This window comes from Acinonyx jubatus, chromosome C2 (genome assembly GCF_027475565.1).
Source record: "Acinonyx jubatus isolate Ajub_Pintada_27869175 chromosome C2, VMU_Ajub_asm_v1.0, whole genome shotgun sequence".
Lineage (NCBI taxonomy): Eukaryota > Metazoa > Chordata > Mammalia > Carnivora > Felidae > Acinonyx > Acinonyx jubatus.
The window spans coordinates 11460971-11484687 of NC_069384.1; the positions used below are offsets into that span (position 1 = coordinate 11460971).

General features: G+C 38.2%; 1 protein-coding gene and 1 long non-coding RNA gene across 13 annotated transcripts in view; one reads left to right on the forward strand and one right to left on the reverse strand.

Annotated features, from left to right (window-relative positions):
• ITSN1 (intersectin 1) overlaps nt 1-23717 on the reverse strand; it is a 217817-nt gene that overhangs the window by 160190 nt on the left and 33910 nt on the right. Inside the window, exon 1 of one of the 9 annotated variants that reach the window (XM_053220594.1) lies at nt 11720-19445. The exons of the other annotated variants lie outside the window; for them this stretch is intronic. The gene's annotated coding sequence lies outside the window, so the exon portion shown is untranslated. Of the gene's footprint in view, nt 1-11719; nt 19446-23717 lie in introns of those variants that run through there. 9 annotated transcript variants of the gene reach the window in all.
• LOC106966450 (uncharacterized) overlaps nt 1-23717 on the forward strand; it is a 54953-nt gene that overhangs the window by 3841 nt on the left and 27395 nt on the right. For all 4 annotated transcript variants that reach the window (XR_008297554.1, XR_008297556.1, XR_008297555.1 and 1 more), the window contains exons 2-3: nt 22078-22239; nt 23064-23211. This is a non-coding gene — a long non-coding RNA (uncharacterized LOC106966450). The remainder of the gene's footprint in view (nt 1-22077; nt 22240-23063; nt 23212-23717) is intronic.

The following is a 23717-nucleotide window of genomic DNA, read 5'->3' on the forward strand; positions in this document are numbered from 1 at the left end:
CATGATCTCACTGTTCCTGGGGTCAAACCCCATATCAGGCTCTGTGCCAACAGTGTGAGCCTTCTTGGGATTCTCACTCTCCCTCTCTCTCTGCTCCTCCCCCTGTCAAAATAAATAAAGAAACTTATAAGACAGGAGCAACTGTGTGGCTCAGTCAGTTAGTTGACTTCAGCTCAAGCCATGATCTCATGGTTCATAAGTTCAAGGCCCCACGTTGGGCTCTGTGCCGACAGTTCAGAGCCTGGGGCCTGAACTGTGGATTCTGTGTCTTCCTCTCTGTTCCTCCCCCACTCACGTTCTGTCTCTCAAAAATAAATAAACACTAAAAATTTTTTTTCAATAATAAGATGGATTTGCCTATGGCTCACCATAGCTTGCTTATCCTGAACTGTAATTCCTCTGCTCTTCCCAAATAAGCATCTTTTGTACTTAAAAGAAATAATAAGATGGGTGCCTGGGTGGCTTAGTTGGTCGATTAAGCATCTGACTTCAGTTCAGGTCATGATCTCCGGTTTCTGAGTTCGAGCCCAGCATTGGGCTCTCTGCTGTCAGTGTAGAACCTGCTTCAGATCCTGTCTCCCTACCCCTCTGCCCCTCCCCGACTTGTGCACACTCCCTTACTTCCTCTCTCCTGTCTCTCTCTCAAAAATAAACATTAAAAAAAAAAAAACAACAAAAACCTCAGTGAGGAAATGGTCAAAAGAAATGTAACAGACACTTCACCAAATAACTTAAATAAATGGCAAATAAACACATGGAAAGAAGCTCAACATCATGAGCCATTAGGGAAATTAAGCTGCAATGATATGCGACTATATTTCCACTGGAATGGCAAACACGAAAGACTGACCATACCAAGGATTCTGAAGTGCTGCTGACAGGAACATAAGATGGGATGACCACTTTGAAAAGCAGACTTTCCTTAAAAAGTTGTACAGATCCCACTGGATCTTGCCACTCAACTTCTAGGTATTTAGCTAAAAGAAATGAAAATTTGGGGTGTCTGGGTGGATCAGTAGGTTAGGCATCCGACTCTTGACCTCAGCTCATGTCATGACCTCTCAGTTCATGGGTTCGAGCCCCGAATTGGGCTCTGTGCTGACAGTGCAGAGTCTTCTTGGGATTCTCTCTCTCTCTCCCTCTCTCTCTGCCCCTCCCCAGCTCATGCTCTCTCTCTCAAAATAAATAAATTAAAAACAAAAAAGAAAAGGAAATAAATGTTTATGACTACATGAAAATGTGTAAACAATCATATCAACTTTTTTTTAAATGTTTATTTTTATTTTTGAGAGAGAGAGCGCGAGAGCACGAGTGGGGGAGGGGCAGAGAGAGAGGGAGGCACAGAATCCAAAGCAGGCTCTAGGCTCCGAGCTGTCAGCACAGAACCCAACAACAGGGCTGGAACTCATAAACCTTGAGATCACGACCTGAGCTGAAGTGTGATGCTTAACCAACTGAGCCAGCCAGGTACCCCTCAACTTTATCTTTAGTAAGAGCCAAAGCTAGTAACCCAAATATCAATCGAATGATGAAGGGATAAAGAGTGATTTATCTCTTGTACTGCTTAGCAATAAAATGTAATACTACTTAGCAATAAAAAGGAACCAACTGAGGGGTGGCTCAGTTGGTTGGGTGTCCAACTTCGGCTCAGGTCATGATCTCACAGTTCGTGAGTTCGAGCCCCAAGTCAGGCTCTGTGCTGACAGCTCAGCCTGGAGCCTGCTTCAGATTCTGTGCCTCCCTCTCTCTCTGCCCCTCTCCCGCTAGTGCTCTGTCTCTGTCTCTCAAAAATGAATAAACATTAAAAAAAAAATTTTTTTTTAAGAACCAACTGGTGCCACAAGCCACAACATGCATTAATGTCAAAATTATTATGCTCAGTGAAAGAAGCCATGTCTATATATGTACACACTGACTCCATTTTTCTTAAAATTCTAGAAAATATAAACTAATCTATAGTGGCAAAAAACCAATCAGTAGTTTCCAGGAGATGGGAGATACAGAGGAAGGGACACATTACAAAAACAGAAAGAGACAAGGAAACTTGGGGGAAAGGTGATGGTTTCATAGGTACATGCATATATCAAAACTGATCAAATAGTATACTTTAAACATATCCAGTTTATTGTAGTTCAATTATATCTTGATAAAGTTGGGGAAAAGTCATAAGCCACAACACACCAAAAAACTCTATGAATAAAACCAAGAGTTGTGCAATCCTAGCAGTTCAATACAAATGGGAATTATCTGTGTTGGAACATCATCTGAGAAAAGTACTTATTCCCAGTAACTCCCGACAAGTATTTGATCATTAGAAAACAACAAAAAAAGGCAACTTTGAGCTCAACTTAAAAACTCAATTGAAGAGACATAACAAATGATGAACAATAAGGCTTCTGAGCAAGAATGTTTAATATAAGCAGTAGTTCTCAGATTGTGATAATGAGTCCTTAAAAACATTATTTAGTAAAGACGACAGAAAACTTATTTTTAGAGTTTTTTTTTTTTTTTTTTTTACAGAAGTAGGGTCGGACGGGACATAGTCTATGTTGAATGAAACCAAAATGGCTTACTAGAAAATACAAAGTATTGATCTTAATTTCAATATGTCCAGTGTGTTTTGGAACGAATGCCCTTTACTAAATACACAAAGACCAGTGGTTTTCCAAATGCCTTTATGACCAAATAATAAATGCACATAACAGCTATATTCTGATATTCAATTCCACTGAAATGGGAAAAAAGTCTAGAAAGTATAGAATAAAAACCAGACATTCTTTAAAATGCCACCAATTAAAAGTTGGCCCAACTCTGGAAACACAAATCAAATTCTGCACATATCCTAATGTACACTAAGTGAAAAGAAATCAAAGTATTTGTAAGTATATAAACTAAATCCATATGTAATGGAACAGTAGATATGAAGCCTCACAGAATCAGCATTTGGTTTGTGTGAGAAGAATATATATACCCCTAGAGGCAAATTATAAAGGCTTTTCAGAAAAAGATTAAAACTGCATTCACTACTGTAGCTATCAAAATAAATTCTATAGTTGAAACAAATTTAGAATGATATGTGAGACGTAAATTTCAGTCCCTCCATCTCTAAAGTTAACAGCATTTGGCTAGATATTGTATTAAGACTTTTCTATTCAAATTTCCAGAATATCAATCTTTTAGATTTATGACAAATTTATAATAAATTTTCAAATGTTAAGGTAATTGAAAAAGGTTTTTTTTTTTACTCTCATGTCTGAGCATTTGTATACTTAATATTTTCATATTCTTCTCACTTAGGATCAGATAATCATTTCTATTTAGATCTTACTTGAAAATAAGCCTTTATGCCTTTCAAAGATTCCCTCTCTCCAAAGCCTTATTCATTTACTCAGGAAAACTTTTTATTCCCATGGACAACATAAAGCTGTACTGATCCAAAACAAAAACAACAGGCTTGTACCAGTAAGTTTTATCTCCTCATTGAAGCATTTTAAGATTGTTTTAAAACAGCTGATTTATGAATTCTTATCTCATTCAAATGACACCATGAAGCTCTACTCCAGAATGAGAAATAATGGTCTACACATTATGCTAAAATTATAGATTCGGATAAGGTGAGGAATTATTACCACGATCCTTGCTATTAAGAAGTTTACAATCAACTCATACAACTCAATAGCAAAAAAATAAATAACTCAGTTAAAAAATTAAGCAATCTACAGATTCAATGCAACCCCCATCAAAACATCAACAGCATTTCTCACAGAACTAGAACAAGTAATACTACAATTTGTATGGAATCGCAAGAGACCCCAAATAGCCAAAGCGATCTTGAGAAAGAAGAACAAAACTGGAGTATCACAATCCCAGAGTTCAAGATATACTGCAAAGCTGTAGTAATCAAGAAAGTATAGCAGTGACACAAAAACAGACACAAAGATCAACTGAGCAGAATAGAGAGCCCAGAAATAACCTCACGCTTATATGGTCAATTAATCTACAATAAAGGAAGCAAGAATATACAATAGTGAAAAGACAGTCTCTTCAATAAATGGTGCTGGGAAAACTGGATAGCTAATGCAAAAGACCTTCTCACACCATCCACAAAAATAAAATGGATTAAAGACTTACATGGAGGACCTGAAACCATAAAACTCCTAGAAAAAAACATAGGACGTAATCTCTTTGACATCAGCCTTAGCAACTTTTTTCCTAGATCTATCTCCTCAGGCAAGGGAAACGAAAGCAGAAATAACTGTTGGGACTACACCAAAATAAAAAGCTTCTGCACAGCGAAGGAAACCATCAACAAAATGAAAAGGCAACCTACTGAATGGGAGAAGATATTTGCAAATGACATATCCAATAAGCGGTTAATATCCAAATACAAACTTCTACAACTCAACACCAAGAAAAATCTGATTTAAAAAAATGGGCAGGGGCGCCTGGGTGGCTCAGTCGGTTAAGTGTCCAACTCTTGATTTCCACTCAGGCCACGATCTCACAGTTCAGGAGCTCGAGCCCCACATCAGGCTCTGCATTGGCAATGCAGAGCCTGTTTTTGGATTCTTTCTCTCCCTCTCTCTCTGCCCCTCCTCTGCTCATGTTCTCTCTCTCAAAATAAATAAACATAAAAATAAAAAATGGGGAGAGGACCAGAACTGACATTTTCTCAAAGACATACAGATGGCCAACAGATATATGAAAAGATGTTCAACATCACTAATCATCAGAGAACTGCAAATTTAAAAAAATATGAGATGTAACTTTATACTTGTCAAAATGGCTAGAATCAAAAAGACAATTAACAAGTGTTGGTGGGGATGTGGAGAAAAAAAGAAACTTCTCTACTGCTGGTGGGAATATAAATTGGTGCAGCCACTACGGAAAACAGTAAGGAGGTGCTGCAAAAAATTAAAAATAGAAATACCAGGGCACCTGGGTGGCTCCATCGATTGATCATCTGACTCTTGATTTCGGTTCAGGTCATGATCTCATGGTTTGGGGTATCAAGCCCCGCATCAGGATCTCTGCTGTCAGCCTGGGGCCTGCCTGGGGTTCTCTCTCTGCCCCTTCCCCACTTACACTCTCTCCCTCAAACGTTAAAACAAAAGAAAAAGAAAAGTCTTCATAAAAAAAATAGAAATACCATACGATCCAGTAATTCCACCATTGGGTATTTACCCAAAGAAACTGAAAACATGAATTTCTAAAGATAGATGCACCCCTATATTTACTGTAGCATTATAATAATAACCCAGATATGGAAGCAACCCAAGTGTTCATCAATAGATGAATGGATAAAGATGTGGTGTGTACACACACACACAGGAATATTACTCAGCCACAAAAAAGAATGAGATCTTGCTATTTGTGATAACGTGGATGGATCTTGAAGACATTATGACAAGTGAACTAAGTCAGACAGAGAAGGATAAATACCTTATGATTTCCCCAATATGTGGGATCTAAAAAAAACAAAGGAACAAACGCACAAACTCTTAAATAGAGAATAAATTGGTGGTTGCCAGAGGGGAGATGGAAGGGTTGGGTGAAATAGATAAAGGGGCTTAAGAGACACAAACTTCCAGTTATAAAACAAATACGTCACAAAGATGAAAAGTATAGCATAGGGAATACAGTTAACAATACTGTAATAACACTGTATGATGACAGATGGTGACCACACTCATTGTGGAAAGCACTGAGCGATGTAAAGTTGTTGAATTAATGCACTGTATATCTGAAACTAATACGACATTGTATGTTAAAAACAACAAATGGGCAAAGGACCTGAATAGGCATTTTTCAAAAGATCTACAGAAGGCTAACAGACATATGAAAAGATGCTCAATATCACTCATCACTAGGAAAATGCAAATCAAAACCACAATGAGGTAGGACAGCTATTACCAAAAGGAGAAGAGAGAACAAATGCTAGCTAGCAAGGACATGGAGAAAAGGGAACATTTGTGCCCTGTCGGGAGGGATGTAAATTTGTACACCTGCTACGGCAAACAGTATGGAGTCTCCTCCAAAAAAACAAAAATAGAATTACTATTATAATCCAGCAATCCCACTCCTGAATCTATGTCCAAGGATGAAATCAGTATCTCGAAGAGATGTATGAATCCTCATATTTACTGTAGCATTGTTCACAATAACCAAGATAATGTCAGTGGATACACAGATAAAGACAATGTGGGGGCGCCTGGGTGGCGCAGTCGGTTAAGCGTCCGACTTCAGCCAGGTCACGATCTCGCGGTCCGTGGGTTTGAGCCCCGCGTCGGGCTCTGGGCTGATGGCTCAGAGCCTGGAGCCTGTTTCTGATTCTGTGTCTCCCTCTCTCTCTGCCCCTCCCCCGTTCATGCTCTGTCTCTCTCTGTCCCAAAAATAAATAAAAAACGTTGAAAAAAAATTTTTTTAAATAAAAAAAAAAGAAAATGTGGTATACATACATATATATGTATTCGACCATTTAAAAAAAAAAGGAGGAAATCCTGCTATTTGTAACATGAATGATCCTGGAGGACATTTTACAAAGTGAAATAATCCAGACATGGAAAGACAAGTACCGTATGATCTCACTTACATGTGGAATCTAAAAAAGCCAAACTAATGGAACCAGAAAGTAAAATGGTGATTGCCAGGAGCTAGCAGGCAGAGGGAAGGAGAAGAAGCTTGTTGAAGGAGACAAAATTTCAGTTATAGAGGCGCCTGGGTGGCTTAGTGGATTAAACATCCGACTCTCCATTTTGGCTCAGGTCACGATCTCACAGTTTGTGAGATCAAGCCATGAGGTCGGCTCTGCGCTGACAGCACGGGGTCTGCTTGGGATTCTCTCTCCCTCTCTCTCTGCCTCTCCCCCACTCTCTCTCTCTCTCTCACACACACACACACTCTCTCTCTCTCTTTCAAAATAAATAAACTTAAAAAAAATTTCAGTTATAAAATGAGTTAAGTTCTGGGGATCGAATGTATAGTGACTGTAGTTAATAATACTGTATTCTATACTTGAAATCTGCTAAGAGAATAGATCTTAAGTGCTCTCACTACACACACACACACACACACACACACACACACAGAATTAACTACATGAAGTATGGATGAATTAATTAGCTCAACTGTGGTAAGCACTCGCAATGTATATGAATATTAAATCATCACATTGTGTACCCAAAATACACAGTACTTCAATAAAGCTGGAGGGGAAAAGAATTTACAATTAAATAGGGGATGGAAAATATACATCAAAAATCTGTGTGTGTATGTGTGTGTGCGCGTCTGTGTGAGAGAGAGAAAGTGTATATGTATACAGAGCGAGATGTAAACAACACATAATAACTAAAATTTTGTTAAATGCTTACTAATACATCTGATCTGTATTAATCTTATGAACTAACAGCCCTATGGGTTAAATGTCATTGCTATCCCATCTTACAGATATAGAAACTAAGGCAACAGTTTATACAATTATTAAATGATAGAAGAGGAGGTCAGGGTTTGGTTTCAGGGCACATGATCATAACCTCATACTTTCAGGATTATGAACTTGTTGAAACAACTATGAAGTAGTTAGCCTGGTAACCAAACAGGGTGGAGCTGGGAGGTGGGGAGTGAGGGGATACTGTTCCAAGCAATAAAAGCATTAGAACACAAAAAGGACGCAGAAAGGGAAACCACGTGTTTGTTTTTTTAAAGTATCCTAGCAGACCACAGAGGAAACTGAGCAGGAGAAAGAAGTTTGACAGAATTTTGCCGTATAAGACCAAAGAGCTTTTTCCTTCTTGTATAAAAAAGCAAAGCTCCCCGAAGTGTAAACATTCATCACACAGAAGCATATATATATGCATACACACACACACACACACACACACACACACACACACACACACACACACATACATACATATACCCAAAATCCCAGGGGAAAAGAAAGACAGACAGAAAGAAACACAAATACAGAAAGAAAGAGAGGAAGAAAGAACAAAAACAAAAACAAAAAAAGTGAGTGAAGGCAGAAGTTCTAATCATATGATAGGATTTCAATGAGTTATTGAACAAACAGAAAAGCCAAGAACTTACTTAGAGCAAAGCAGAGAAGAAAGGGCATGTTTCTGTCTAAGGTGGCTGGCCCTGCTGTCAGGGAAGGAGACACACGCAGGAATGTTGGTCTGGAGGGCTCCCCAAGACAGGAAGCTAGGTAAGGCGGTGCTTCAAGCATCTGGAGTTCTTAGAGGCAGAGAGGGTGGTCACTATGTAGACAAATATGGCCTGTACCCTCCTACTTTAATTAACAGCTTCGTATATTTCCTTTTAGTCTTTTCCCTATATTTATACAATTGCTTCCTTCTTTTCACACTTTCCATTGTAATACATGCTTTCCCCAAGTTATTTTAAAGCATTTCATAAACATGCTGCCAGAATTAGTAATCTTCAGAGTGAGGCAAACACTCCTATACTTACACATAAAAAATAGAAAAACTGGGGCGACTGAATGGCTCAGTCGGTTGAGCATCTGACTCTTGATTTCAACTCAGGTCATGATCCCAGGGATGTGGGATGGAGCCCCCTGTCAGACTCTGCACTGGGTGTGGTGCCCGCTTGAAATTCTGTCTCTCCCTCTGCCCCTCTCCCCTGCTTGCTCTTTCTCTCAAATAAAATTTAAAAAAGAAAGAAAGAGGGAAAGAAAGAAAGAAAGAAAGAAAGAAAGAAAGAAAGAAAGAAAGAAAGAAAGGACAGACACACAGACTACAGAGCAACCAAGAAATAGGTAAACAGTAGTTAAAAAAAATTTTTTTAACGTTTATTTATTTTTGAGAGACATAGCGTGAGCAGGGGAAGGGCAGAGAGAGAGGGAGACACAGAATCTGAACCAGGCTCCAGGCTCTGAGCTGTCAGCACAGAGCCCGATGCCGGACTGGAACTCAGGAACCATGAGATCATGACCTGAGCCAAAGCCTAAGTCAGACGCTTAACCGGCTGAGCCACCCAGAAGCCCTAGTAAATAGCAGTTTTTAAAAGCTCGGATGAGGGGCGGCGCCTGGGTGGCTCAGTCGGTTGAGCGTCTGACTTCGGCTCAGGTCACAATCTCACAGCTCGTGAGTTCCAGCGCCGCGTCGGGCTCTGTGCTGACAGCTCAGAGCCTGGAGGCTGCTTCTGCTTCTGTGTCTCCCTCTCTCTCTGCCCCTAACCCACTCACATTCTGTCTCTGTCTCTGTCAAAAATAAACAAACATTAAAAAAAAAATTTTTAAAGTCTGGATGAATGTTAGGATTTTTAAGCAGATGGCTAGAATGTGTCTGAGCGAAGTCTGTAACCTTTCTTCATCTCAGCTTCAGAAAGGTAAGCTAATTAATGAGAGCCAAAGGAATAAATACTCATCCTTAATTTCGGTATCTACATTAAAATCCCAAATGTTGATATTTTAAAGTAGAAGACCTCTATAAACGTGTATTTATAAAATAGGAAGACCATTCTTAAAGTAGTATTTATTAAATATCATTCCACATGAAAATGAAAATGATGTTGAAAGAGGTTTGTAATTTGATTTCCATTTTATTATCATAAAGGCAGATTATTCAGAAAATATGAAATGATTTCAAAAGACAAAATAATGTACTAATAAATGCTAAATGTAGCAGTTTAAAAAAGGCTAAATTTAACATGAGAAATAAATTTTTTTGAGAAATAAAATTTCTAAACCCTAAATTGTTGGCAAAATTTAAACTGTTAAACTCTGTATTAAATAATTTGAGTATCTGAAACATCTTTAAAAACAGGTATGTCATATGATTCTTTTAGATTTCCTGAAGGTTTGGAAATGTTCTAAGGTTTGTTTTTGTTTTTTGGTTTTTTTTGGACAACGTTCTAGGGCTTTTTTAAATTAAAGGGGAAAAGGCATAAATGAAAACAAGTATGTGAGATGAAATGAGGTAATTAAAATATATACTCATTCACAGAAACAGGAATCTTCACAATTATGTAATTCAAATAATCAGCAAATTTCTAATATACCAAAACAGGGCTAATTTAGGATTTAATGGCCTAAAGAGGAAAAGGAGATTATGAACATACATTATCAGTTTTTCACTTAATTACTGACCATGCCATCACAAAAATCTTATAATCCTCTTACATAAATAAGGAAAGGTTATGGGAGGGGTGAGGCAAAGGCCTGAGTAGTTCTGCAAACACTCCCATGACCCAGGTTACTGGATTCATAACCAAAAGACACCTCGTCTCAGTATTTTAAAATGTACTCCTGGGGCGCTTGGGTGGCTCAGTCGGTTAATCGGTGGCTCAGTCGGTTAATCGGTGGCTCAGTCGGTTAATCGTCCGACTTCAGCTCAGGTCATGACCTCGCAGTTCATGAGTTCGAGCCCTGCACTGGGCTCTGTGCTGACAGCTCAGAGCCTGGAGGCTGCTTCGGATTCCGTGTCTCCCTCTCTCTCTGACCCTCCCCTGCTCGCACTCTGTCTCTCTCTCTCTCAAAAATAAATAAACATTAAAAAAAATTTTTTTTAAATGTACTCTTGGTAGGGAAGGTATTTTATATCATGAAACGTTTTTAAGTGAATCAGGCTCACCCCTCCTATTCTCCTTAAATTTACAATACTCCAGCAGTCCTGGATTGTAGACAGCTTCATGTGTGCTTCCAGTGACAGAAAGGCAAGCTAGCTGGGAGGTATCAGAGGCCAGAGAGGTAAAGAAACAAAAGATCTATTCTTTCTCATATTTAAAATTTTGAGCTTGTGTTTTCACGGGTCTATTGTCTACATTCAGTTCAGGGAGTCCACTCCCCACATTCAGTCTAATTTACTTGAAATAATTTTCATGGTAGGTAGTGAACTTTAAATTCATTTCTTATAAAGAAGTATTTTTTAAATCTTGTTTGAAAGTTGTTCAAAAGGGGATGGGCACCTGGCTGGCTCAGTCGATGGAGCATCTTACTCTTGATCTCAGGGTTGTGTGTTCGAGCCCCACGATGGTTGTAGAGATTTACTTTAAAAAATTAAAATTTAAATTAAAAAAAAGAAAGTTACTCAAAAAGTAGTTTTAGGTTCAAGGACTACAGGAATAGGAAGATACAGGATAGAAATGTTAAATTTCTAGAAATTTGGCATCAAGGAAGTATTGAAAAGAAAGGAGAAAAATGTCAATATGTGAGATAATAAAAAATATATACTTTAAACATCTTTACAGTATATAAAAATATCCTCAGGAACATAAATATATATACAATTTATACTCTACTCATATCATGGTACTATCCAATATTTGAGAGTTGTGAAGAATCTGGTTTTAGGTATTTTTCTACCCACATTTTACCCCTGGTCTATAATAAAAATGAAAAGGAATCACTTCTTTTCCTTTTGGAGCCTTTTACATCTGCAAAAATGCAAAATTAGAAAACCTCAAAGAAAGAAAAAAAAAAATCAAAGGAAATCTTTCTCTTATATATGTATAAAAAAAAAGTCTGCAATGAATAGAAACTAGAAGAGCCTACACCCGTGTTCTATAGCGAGTCTTACAACAAACCCCACTCCTGTGAAAACTGTTTGAGCAGGAGATGAACACAAAGCTGAAGCCGCCCTGTAAGATTACACAGAAAGGCAGGATGTACACAAAGCCCTTTTGAAACACAGAGAAAAGGTACTGAAAGCCAAACAATAAATGGACAAAGGAACTGACAAATCCCAAACATATAGCCAACCTGATCAATGCCAAATTGTCATGTCTCAAGTCATGGGCCTCAAATGGGGCTTCTGCCTGTGCTGCTGTTTCAAGCCGAGCAAGATGACCCATAAGGGATGGACAGCCTGTTTATGAGTCAGATTTTAAAACTGCACGAAGGGTAAAGAACCTGATAAAAAGGAGAACCTTATTACTAAGTTCAAAGAGACACTGTCGACATTCTGTCTGAAAAACTGTCGTGAATATCCAAGTAGTTCTCTAAAACGGGAACAGGCATTCCTCCCAGATTTTTGTTGCTGGGAGAGGGGGTGGTGGCAGGGGACAGAGGTGAGAAGGGGACAGGTCAGGAATGCCTAGTGGTGAGGAATCACTGTCAGGCCCAGCTGTCAGCACATTACTTGGCAACACTCACTGGCATTTCAGACTATTTGTCCATTTATTTCTGCTTACTTTCCACAAAGAAAAATGCCCCAGCAGCTAGCCTCCAGAACTTCAATAAACAGATTTTAAAACCCCAATTCTTCTAAATCACCCTTACTTTAATATTGCCAATAGAAAAGAATTCATCTGGGAGCAATAAAACCAAGACAGCTACAAAGTTAAAAAAAAAAAAAATGAAGGGCAGCAAACAGAAAGACTGGGAAAAGGAATTTAAGAGATAAAGGAATTTAAGAGATAACCAACCCCTCTTTGAAGCTTATTTCCACTTTAGACCACCAGCTAACTGCAAAGTAACCTCTGAAAAGTAAGTCATTAACCACGGTTTGTCTAACTTTTTAAAGAAATCAGAGTCTAGAGCACTATAACTGCAGATAGAATAACCACTCAAAAGGCTTCAATAAAACAAATGAAGGTCTTCATTTATTCGAGAAGGTTCTAGTTTCAAGAGGATCATTAGGGAAAAAAAATTTTTTTTTTCAAGGTACTAAAAGTTGAGAAAGTAATTCCCTGGAAAAAGCATGTAATGTAAAACCAAACAACAAACAATAATTTTAAGAAACACTAAGTGGGAGAAGAGCATGTCAGACCAAACTTTTATGTTAAATATAAAACATATGGAATTACAAGACTATCAGCCATAAATAAGATTATGTAAATTTAACCTATTTTCAACTCACATACTTTTCAGTATTCTCTCAAATAGAAATTAGTGACCCCCAAAAAGGAAATTTAACAGGTAACTATAAACATTTCTTTTGTCACATGAAAAAAAATGTAATGAACCAGGTCAAAGAACAAAATATTGTCATCTGCATAATGTGGATGTATACTGTCACTAAATAAGAGACGATCTAAAGTTTTCTTCCAAATGAAAACTTCAACTTCCATACATTACAAGGCACATGAAACCCTTATAGGAAAACCTGAAAATAAATTTCCACACTGCGGCACAAGAACTAATTAACTTGTACACCTCTAAACACAGCAGCAGCCAAGCCTTAGGATTATCAGTTCACCTGTGGGAAGAGTGGAAGGCTAGGCAGAGGCAAGTTTTAGAGAAAGGCTTCAGCTTTAGAAAAAAAGTCAAGAAACCACCCAGAAAGCGCCAATTGTGCAAAATAACATTGCAACACTGAAAAGAGCAAGAAAGCAGGAAGGCCTCCTGCCAGATTTTTAAGCCTGCTTCAACAAAAATAGTGCACCAGCTGCAAGTGGATAAATTAAATATGGGTTTATAGATCATAGTAAAAGAAGAAATGAAACATATGCATTCTGCGTTTAAAAAAACAACAACAAATAGCCAGGTGCTAGTATTTATAAAATGCTCTACATTTGAATGTATTCATCAAAACTGAATTGGCTACATATAAGCCTTGATGAGAATAACTGAGAACCCAGCAAACATTTCACATCTTGGACATCTTCACAGATGTAGTGCCACAATGGATAGCAGTATCAGTTAGACCCTCCAGTCCAACATAACGAACTCCCGATGCCAGCAAGTGGAAAACTCAATGGAAATGTGTTTTAATCCCTTAGAGTTTTCGCTAAGGACAGTTAAGTGCTTGCCCAATCAGGAGATAAAGGAAATCTACATAGGTACATATTGATAATCTGATCCACACATAGATGCTAGCTGCCTCCTGCTACAGCTGAAGCTTATTTACCAATGTGTAAAGAATGGGCGAAGTCCAAGGGAAAAAACTGTACTGCAACATCAATGAAAAGTCACTGAGTGTCATGAATGAGAGCAAACGACAATGCAGTCATTAATAAAACCAACTTCGCCCTGGTGACCCAGGGGACTTCTATGCAGGGTAAGATTTATCATCACTAGGAAGTTTTAGGACTAAAAACCGTTCAATAACATTAGCATCACTAAACCACTAAATAGACTGTAGCTAACAGAAAACCAGACCGCTGTAGAAGGCAAGAGATACACGATTCAAATCTTTAATTTCACTCCACTTGACTGAGATACACTGAAATGTATTTAAGCCTGAGAAAAGCTGAAAAGAATCGTGGTCATCATTTACTGAAGATTTCACTAATTACTTTAAGTAGATCCAGCTGTATCACTGCAGTACAGAAAGGAAGTTTGGAAGTCTCTGTTAAAAAGAATCACAAATACATTGTGATCTGGAATAGGACTACAAAAGAAGAAAATCCCAGACTTCCTCAGTTTCATATTCTCCTTCAAAAGGCTCACTTCTATTTATAATATGAAAAATGTGGGAGAAGCCAATTTTATACTCAAAATGTGGATTACAATTCAGTTTATCTAGAATTACATTTTAGGCACGTTTGCACACTTAATGTTGACTGCATTTAATTTCAATGTTGTGAAACCCAGTAGAGCTATTAAGCTTTATAATTCCAAATAACATTCAAAAGATTTTTGAAAAGATAACTGTTGTTACTGAAGGGAAGAAAAGTTAATTCACTCAATATGTATTTCACTGAATAACATTCATCTAGATGTGGACATTATAAAACTAACCTTTCATTCCCTCTCTGACAAAGGTTTTATTTTCTTGACATCCCAACTTTTAAATGGATCTTACGAAGGTTTTGTCTAAGGGAAATTTTACTTGAGAATTTGAGCCAATTTACTTAAGGTCAACCCAGCTTCAAAACTTATCACAAAGGAATGAAGTAAAGCCTCAAAATAAATAAGTTTATTAATTCAGATTTCCAATGTTAATAACCACAGAGCAAAGAGAGCCCTCTCACACTGCTGGTGGGAGGGTGAACTATTACAACTCCTTTCAAAAGCAAGGGGACAAGAAATGTATCAAGAATGGGGAAAAGGGACTCCTGGGCAGCTCAGCTGGTTGAGCTTCTGACTCTCGATTTGGGCTCAGGTCATGATGTCACAGTTTCCAGAGTTCAAGCCCCCCTGTCAGGCTCTACATACCGACCAAAAGCCTGCTTGGGATTCTCCCTCTCTTTCTGCCCCTCCCTTGCTCACGCTCTCTATGGCTCTCTCAAAATAAATCAATAAACTAAAAAAAAAAAAAAAAAAAAAAAAGAGGGGGGAAAAATGTTCTTAACTCATGTACCTAATAATTCGATTCCTGCCCGAAGAAAATAATCCAAAATGCAAAGCTATATGTCCGAAAGGTGTTCACTGTGACTTTATTCTGAACAATTAAAAACTGAAATAAACTTAAATGTTTGATAGCATAGGAACATTATTAGGTAGAAAATATAGGTAAATTATGATATTGTATCTATACCATGAAATATGTGACCATTAAAACAATTAAAAATGCTTATCAAAAAAAAAAAGTTTAGAATTTTATACATGGTATTATGTCCACCACGTTTTTCTTTTTAAAAAATGCTCTGGCAGGGGCGCCTAGGTGGCTCAGTCGGTTAAGCATATGACTCCTGATTTCAGCTCAGGTCATGATCTCATGGTTCATTGGTTCAAGCCCCACGTTGGGCTCTGCACTGACAGCGTGGGGCCTGCTTGGAATTCTCTCTTTCTCCCTCTCTCTCTGTCCTTCCCCCGCTTGCACAAACACTCTCTCTCTCTCAAAATAAATAAATGAACTTTAAATAAAAAATGCTCTGATAGAAGAAAATATACCCCAAAATTACAAGTTGGATAAGGAGTTATAAATACTCTAACATCTAAAATGGTATAATGATTCACAGCTACTCCTTTCATACATATTGTATCAGATGAGATAACACACTGTAGTCTTGCAGAGGACTGTGAAAGCTCAGAGGGGGGAGAAAAACAACTACCAACAGGACTGAAACCGTAAGAAGTCACTTTGCAGAATAACTAGCAGAGTGTGATTTAAATTAGGAGCTGTGTATCCATACAGAGATCACAGCATTCTAGGCTGAAGAAAGGCATGATGGCAGGGACAAACTACCATATAAAAGTACAAAATGCCCCCAAGGTCTAAATGATCCTGGATGGCAGGAATATAAGAGGGGTAAGAGAATACAAGAGATGCTATGCAGGGGAAGGGATCCCAGTAGTGGAAGGCGGCCTTCAAATTGCCTGGCCATCTGAGGAAACTTCCTCTTAATTCAGACTGCAGATGCTAAAGAGAACAGCAGCTATACAAGTTATTTGATTTTTAATTTTCTTAGAAAACTGAGTGAAATCACGCAAAAATGGTCATGTGTCACTACCATTTATAAAGCAGCTGACTCAGAAAGCTCACTGGCTCACCCATTTTTAAAAGAGCTTTGCATAGAAACACATTACTGATTAATGTTTAAAATCACCTTTTATGTTCAGAACATCTAAAATCCCAATTTTGAGGGCGCATGCGTGGCTCAGGTGGGGAAGTGCCTGACTCTTGGTTTTGGATCAGGTCATGATCTCACAGTTCCTGAGTCCAAGCCCCGCGTCACGCTCTGTGCTGGAAGTGCACAGCCTGTTTGGGATTCTTTCTCTCTCCCTCTCTCTCTGCCCCACCCCTCATGTGTGTGTTCTCTCTCAAAAATAAATAAACAGACAAAAAATTTTTTTAATTCTAATTTTTATATTTTCTTCCTTTGTGGCTATATCTCAACAGGCAAGATCCAGAAATCGAACTGAAAAATGTTACTCTGCTGAAGAGAATAGAAACTAGAAATCTATACAGCCACCCCATCTATGTGAAATTCTAATAAAGGTGCTAACACTTGAACGTCCTCTGTTACAAGAGGCCTATGTTGCTCCAAGGAAAGCATGGGCTTTGCAACAGCATTGGCAGCAGTGAGACCACAAATCATTCTAAAATAAAAGTAAACTTCTGTGGACTCTCACAGTAGGTTAGCAAAATTTCACTGAGCCATCGTCACCAGGCAAGGCAGAAGATAATCAACAGTTTAAAGTCATCAGATGGAAAGCATCCGGCTCTGGAACTTACTGCCTCTGAGCCTTGTTGAGTTGCTTAGGCTATTTCTAAGTTCTAGATTCTTTATCTATAAAATGCTGGTAATAATAGTACCTAACTGTAAGGTCCATAATGACAAAGACTCTCCCTGACCCCACCTTAATCAAGTTCCTTTAAGCCCTCCTCTCAAGTAGGCCTTGGCTTTGGCCCCATCTGGTCTTCAGTCTGCCTAGCTCAATTTTAGCAAGAATCCTGCTAAGCTAGTTTCCTGAGAGCCCCGCTACCCTTGACATTTGCTCACACTCGATATGTGATCAAGTTCCTCATCCCCGAACCTTTGATGGATGAGTCTTGGCCTGCCTTTAGCAAGAATCCCCGCCCTGATGGCTCTTCATAGTAATTATCCCTCTACTGACCCTCTTCACCCCGCTCCTTGGCTGTAAACCCCCACTTGTCCCTGTGTTCAGAATCGAACCCAATCTCTCTCCTCTATTACAACAGTCTTGAATAAACTCTTCCTCACAATTTTAATGAGTGTAAAAATAACCTTTTTCTTTAATGAGGATTAAGTGAGTTTTAGTAAGTAAAAAGTTTGAAACAGTGCCTTAATGCACTTTTTTCTTCAGTCACAATCATCAGACAGTAAATGTAACAATAACTATATGTTTAAATATTACCATTGCTCAGCTGAAGTAAAATGATGACTATTTATTACATGACAGTTACTGTGATAAACATACAAATTCAAAGACAGAAGGATACAGGTCCTGCATCAAAGAGCTCAAATTTAGAGCAGGAACAGAGAGTAAACAAATAATTCTGGCATAGTGGACTTCATACAACAGACAGCAGGCCAGGGTACAAAGGCAGCAGAGAAGAGAAACTGATGAACTGAACATGGTAGAAAGGTCACCAGTTAGCACACAGGCTTTGGAGAATAAAGATAAGTTTGCAGAACCACTGTCTAGGTTGAGTGTGAACACTTGGGAAGGAAGCCATCCCATGGACAAGGGTTTAGGATGGAGGGAGCTGGGACCAGACCATGTCCTACTAGCACTTCTTCCTGGAAAGGAGAGCTACTTAGAGATTTAATAGGAATGTGTCAAGACCAGATCTACCTTTACCAATTTACTTTTTCCAATTTGCCCCTCTGAGGCAACAAAGAAGTTGCATTTGGGGAGACCCAAACAGACACACATTACACATGGCAAGAGAATGAATGTAGTCACTGACCATAACAAGTACAAAATTAAAAAGGAAAACAATGAGCCTAGACAGTGTGTAGAAATACATCAAGGAAAGATACCCAAAATTAATACATCTACATTAGGCAACCATAAGTATTTTATTTATTATATGACTACTACAGATTGTAACTATTTACTAGTGAACTAGTCTTACAAAAAGAACTGAATTTACCTACCATTTGCAGATTTCTGCCCATGCTCTCTCTCTGTCCTCCCTTCTTGCCCTGGCTAACTCTTCCTGTCATTCTGAATTTGGGCCACATGTCTTCTTTGGACCCGAAAATGGGTTAAGTGAATCTCCTCTGGTTTCTTGTGCATGCTCTTAGCTTAAAACCAGATCCACTGTAAACTACTTTTTCTCAGAAAGCAGCTGACTCAGAAAGCTTACAGGATCAAGCTTACATCCTGTTTCTTACATCTGTTACATGGTTTGGCCCATAAAAGGCATACAAACAATGTCTACTGAATGAATGAATGAAGTAAATACTGAGAATTCCACGTGATTACCCTTCCATCTTCAGGGGGCACCTGCACAGAGTGAGAACCGAAAAAGGAGTCTTTTCCCACTGAGATTCCTGCTATAGTGTAGTACTACAAAGATTTGGGAACCAATTTTTACTCTCCAAGGTAACAGATACCACAGCAAAAACATACACACAAAACCCCATGCCTCAACGTAAGAATTTTTAACTCCAAATGATGTTTCAAGGAATTCAACAGAAATGAACTACTAGTTTCCTAAACTTCACGGTATTATATTAGTCATGTATTTTCAAGTCAGTTATCTGGAGTTCTGACAGAAATATGAAAAATACAGCCCCAACTAATGAAGCAGGTGCTTAAACATATGCCTTTTCAAGGGAAAAAAAGCTATGAATTAGAACACTGATGACTTTATTTTACTTGAATATCTTAACATACGCAAGGTGGCGATTTTTTTTTTTTTTTTGGATAAATCTTCTTCTAGATTATGTGCAATTCTGGAGGCAACAATAAAAATACTTAGGAGTTCTTCTTTATCTGCACACAGCATGAGTCTTTCTTAGAAACAGTCTTCATTTATTTGGCCTTAAAATCAAACAAGTTCAGTTTAACATCAGAGGCTTCCCTGTTTATTTACTCAGTACCAAAGCAGGTTATCACTGCTTTTTTTTTTTAATATGAAATTTATTGTCAAATTGGTTTCCATACAACACCCAGTGCTCATCCCAACAGGTGCCTTCCTCCATGCCCATCACCTACCCTCCCCGCCCTCCCACCCCCCATCAACCCTCAGTTTATTTTCAGTTTCTAAGAGTCTCTTATGGTTTGGCTCCCTCCCTCTCTCTCTCTCTCTTTTTTTTTCCCTTCCCCTCCCCCATGCTGTTTTTAAGAACATTTTAAAAGCAAGGTGGCCACAGGATTCCAATTCAAGTCGTATGATATAATGAGTGGCCACTGAATAACATTCACAATCCACTGACTGTCCTTGTCTACGTATCTGAAGACTGTCCTAAAAGAAGCCATCTCAGCTGTTTTATTTTATTTTGAGAGAGAAAGCACACATGTAGGGGAGGGCAGAGAGGGAAGGAGAAAGTGAGAGTGAGAGTGAGAGTGAGAGAGAGAGAGAGAGAGAGAGAGAGAGAGAGAGAGAATCCCAAGCAGGCTCCTTGCTGCCAGTGTGGAGTCCAACACAGGGCTCGGTCTCCCGAACCGAACCAAAAGATGATAACCTGAGGTGAAACCAAGAGTTGGACCCTTAACCAACCAACTAAGCCACCCAGATACCCTGTTCTTTTTTTTTTTTTTGAAGTTTATTTATTTTGAGAGAGTGTGCCTATGGGTGAGCAGGTGAGGGGCAGAGAGGCAGAGAGAGAGAGAGAGCACAAGAGGGAATCCCAAGTAGGCTCCACACCATCAACTCAGAGCCCAATGTGGGGCTCTACCTCAAGAACCGTGAGATCATGACCGGAGACGAAACAAGAGACACTTAAAGGAATGAGCCACCCAGGAGTGCCTCTTTTTTCTTAAAAGTTAATGCATTTCCAGTTGAAACTGATACTAACCCTTTGAGTTGGTTGACAAAATGATGTAACAAAGGAGACCACCCTGTGAGAATCAGTCCTGTTCCCTGAAAAACTACCACTCCTACTCCAAATTCTACAAATTAGAAACATGGAAACCTAAATAAATCACAGAGCATCTCCTACGGAAAAGCAAAGCAGTGCCTAAGTCGTTTAACTACTGAGGTTAAAACTCTTTAAACTTAATTAAGTAGAAGACTGGACCAGCTATGGTTAGGACTAAAATAAAGTGAATATTCTGTGAAATATACGTGAAACATGTCCAAGTGGTGTTGAAAAATCAACCATATTAGCCATTGACAAACAAAAACCCACACCAGACAAAGAGAACAACTTTCCCCATAAACACACTATGGGGGTCCAGGAAAACTGCAGTCTAGTCTCTGATCTGCTCACTCACTAGTTCTAGGACTCTCGGAGCATGCCCCATATGTGAAGAATCTCATCCTGATTTTATTAGCACTCTGCTTCCCTGCAGCAGTTAACCAATGAGACCATCCATCCTGAAATTTAAGGTACAGAATAGAGGGAAAGAAGACAAAAATTGAGTTCAAGGTAGCCAGGCAACAGGCAGATGGATTCAGACTTCCCAGTCAGAGAGAGCGAAACGTGTCACTGTAAACCGTAACTCTACCCTGAAAGTGGAGAGGCCAGAGAGATACGCAGGCGAGCACTTAGCACAGTTCAATTGCCTTGCCATTAACTTAGCCATCTATCCAGACTCATCACTGTGTACTAAAAATAGGACACGAGAATGCTTTTATACTATCCCAGCTGCTAAAAACATTAACAGAACAAATTTCAAAACATGTATCAGAACTTGTACCCAAAAAGAGAAATGGTAATAAATGTTTCTAGTGTGAAAAGCACAAACCAAGAAAAATGAGATGTTAATGACACCCTGCTTTTATATAGCACCTATCTGTGAAGCAGTTCAAATATTTTTGCAAATTAAAAAAAAAAAATCTAATTATAGTACTTCTAACAACATCTCTGTGAAATCGGTAAAATGTAAATATAATTACTTCTGTTTGGCCACTGAAGAGAAGTAGAGGCATATTTAATCACTCTGCAAATTAGATTCCTGATCTAGCTCAGTCCAGTACTTGCAGCATCCAATACAGCCAAATCACCAAGTACCCTGTCACTGTTAACAATATAAAATAGAAACGTGAACCCCACAGTTACCTATGTTCAAGAACTCAACTCTAAAATTCAATAGTTAAGGCAAAATTGGCTTTAGTTGTAGAAGGAAAACACTTCGAAAATTCTATTTAAGATGTTGAATCTACTTTTGTTTTTAGGAGTAAATTGAAAAACTATTATTAACACCACTTGAAATTTAGAAATCACCGAAAAAGTAAAAATTCTATTTTCACACTAACCAACATGAACTGACAGCTTTATGCCTCATTCAAAGGAAAGGAATTCAGTTTAAAGTGCAAGGTCAACATACATAAAAAGACACACTGGCCTGGGAAATGAATAGGTTTAACAACAAAAGATGAGTCAACTAATACTTGTAGATCTCAGGTACTTGAAAGAAAATTTTATTTTGCCTCAAAAAAGGAATTCAATTGTCCCGCTGATGGCAAGGACACAAGATCACTTTTAAGCGTTTTATTTGTACTTTTTAAGAGCTATTATGGTGATGTACCTTTAAAAGCCAGTATATTATTACAACATTAAGGGGCACCTCCTTAATATACTGAATATATCTAACTCCTCTCAACGCCAACTCTTAGTGAAATAATTCTTTCTTCCCTCAATACTACTTAGATAAGGCACAGCCAAAACAGCACGGGATGACAAAACCTGAACTTGCTATGGGAATTTCCAAACAGATAAGAACTTAAGAACTTTGCAAACACACCCCAGGTTGAAAGACAAGAGAAACTTGAAGAAAATAGCCAGTGAAAATACGAGCACCTTTCTTAAAAGGTAAACTCTTCAATGCCAAGTCTATCTTCTTATAAATTCTATTCAGCCCCTGGCATCTGTGTTAATGCCAACAGGGAAAATGACTTCTCCTGTCACTATCAAAAGCAACTCACTCTAATGGAATGATATGATGTCTAGAATTTGCTTCAAAATAATCTGGAGTGGGGCCTGGAGGGATAGCTGGAACAAGATTGGCCAAGAGTTAACAGTTACGAAAGCTGGGTAATGGATATGGTTCATGGGGTTTATACTCCCCTCGCTTTTGTAGGTGTTGGAATTTTTCATAATAAAAGGTTAACTAGAGAAAGAAAAGAAAGTTAGTTTTAGAAAGTATCTCTCAATTAGCCTATTTTTATAAGGCAACAGCTCAGGAGTTACTTAACCAAGAATTCAAGAGGAATAGAACATAACTACCATGTAAAAACTTCTTTATAGTTATAAAACAATCAAAATGACCCTGTGGGTTTTCGGTTGTTCATACCAGAGTAAAAAGCTGAATTAAGAAATCACCTGTCTCTAGATTGATATTTTTCCCCTTTATATGCCATTCCAATTAAGCCTGGTTTGAAAGAATGACTGATTTTTATTTCATCCTGACAACACTCTTTCTGAAATAATCAAAGGGAATTATGCGATACTCTAGAGAAATACCCACAAATCCAGACTTTAAAGCTTAGCAAATTTTAAAGTATCCATTTTATCAGTTTCTAAGAACTAACCTTAGATTAAACTAAATAAAGCTAATTTTTAACATATTACCTGTATTTTAATAAATACTCTCATAAATCATGCTATTCCATCTTTGGAAATTTTCATTCTTTCAGGTCCTCATAAGAACTGCAACACAAAAGAGACCAAGGCCCTGACTGTCTTCTATTCAACAGAATCAGTACTCAGATGAGTGCCATCAAGATCTCTTTAGTCTCCATAAGTGATTGCAAACACTTGACAATCAAGATTAACGTCTGACCTGTGAGTTGACCTTAACCACAGACACTTTTCTTAAAGGAGATACATGTTAGATTAGATAAGCAGTCACACGGAAACTCAAAAGTTATTACTGAATCACATTTCTTCACATTCTACTACACATCATCAGCATTCTACTAACACAGAATTAATCAAAATCTTTTATTAAGACAGAGAAAATTAAATCCTAGAATGGGAAACAAAGAATATCTCGAAGGGCTCACAGTCTCTAACAGATATTACATGGGACTCTTTCTCCTCTTTGATCCGGTAGCTTTAGAGGCATCTGCTTCAACAGCAAACATGCACATTATTTAAGCTGTCCTTCTGCACACACTGCTAACCTATTTGGCAGAGTGAATGTTTCTAAAATGGATAGCAACTATAAAAAATGAAAACAGAGAAATTCATCACAACTCAAAAACTGGTCCCTGAGCTCTCTGATCAGAGTCTACATTTGGTATTTCAAAATATTTGAAAATTACATTAAGCAGCAGGAGTTTAATAGC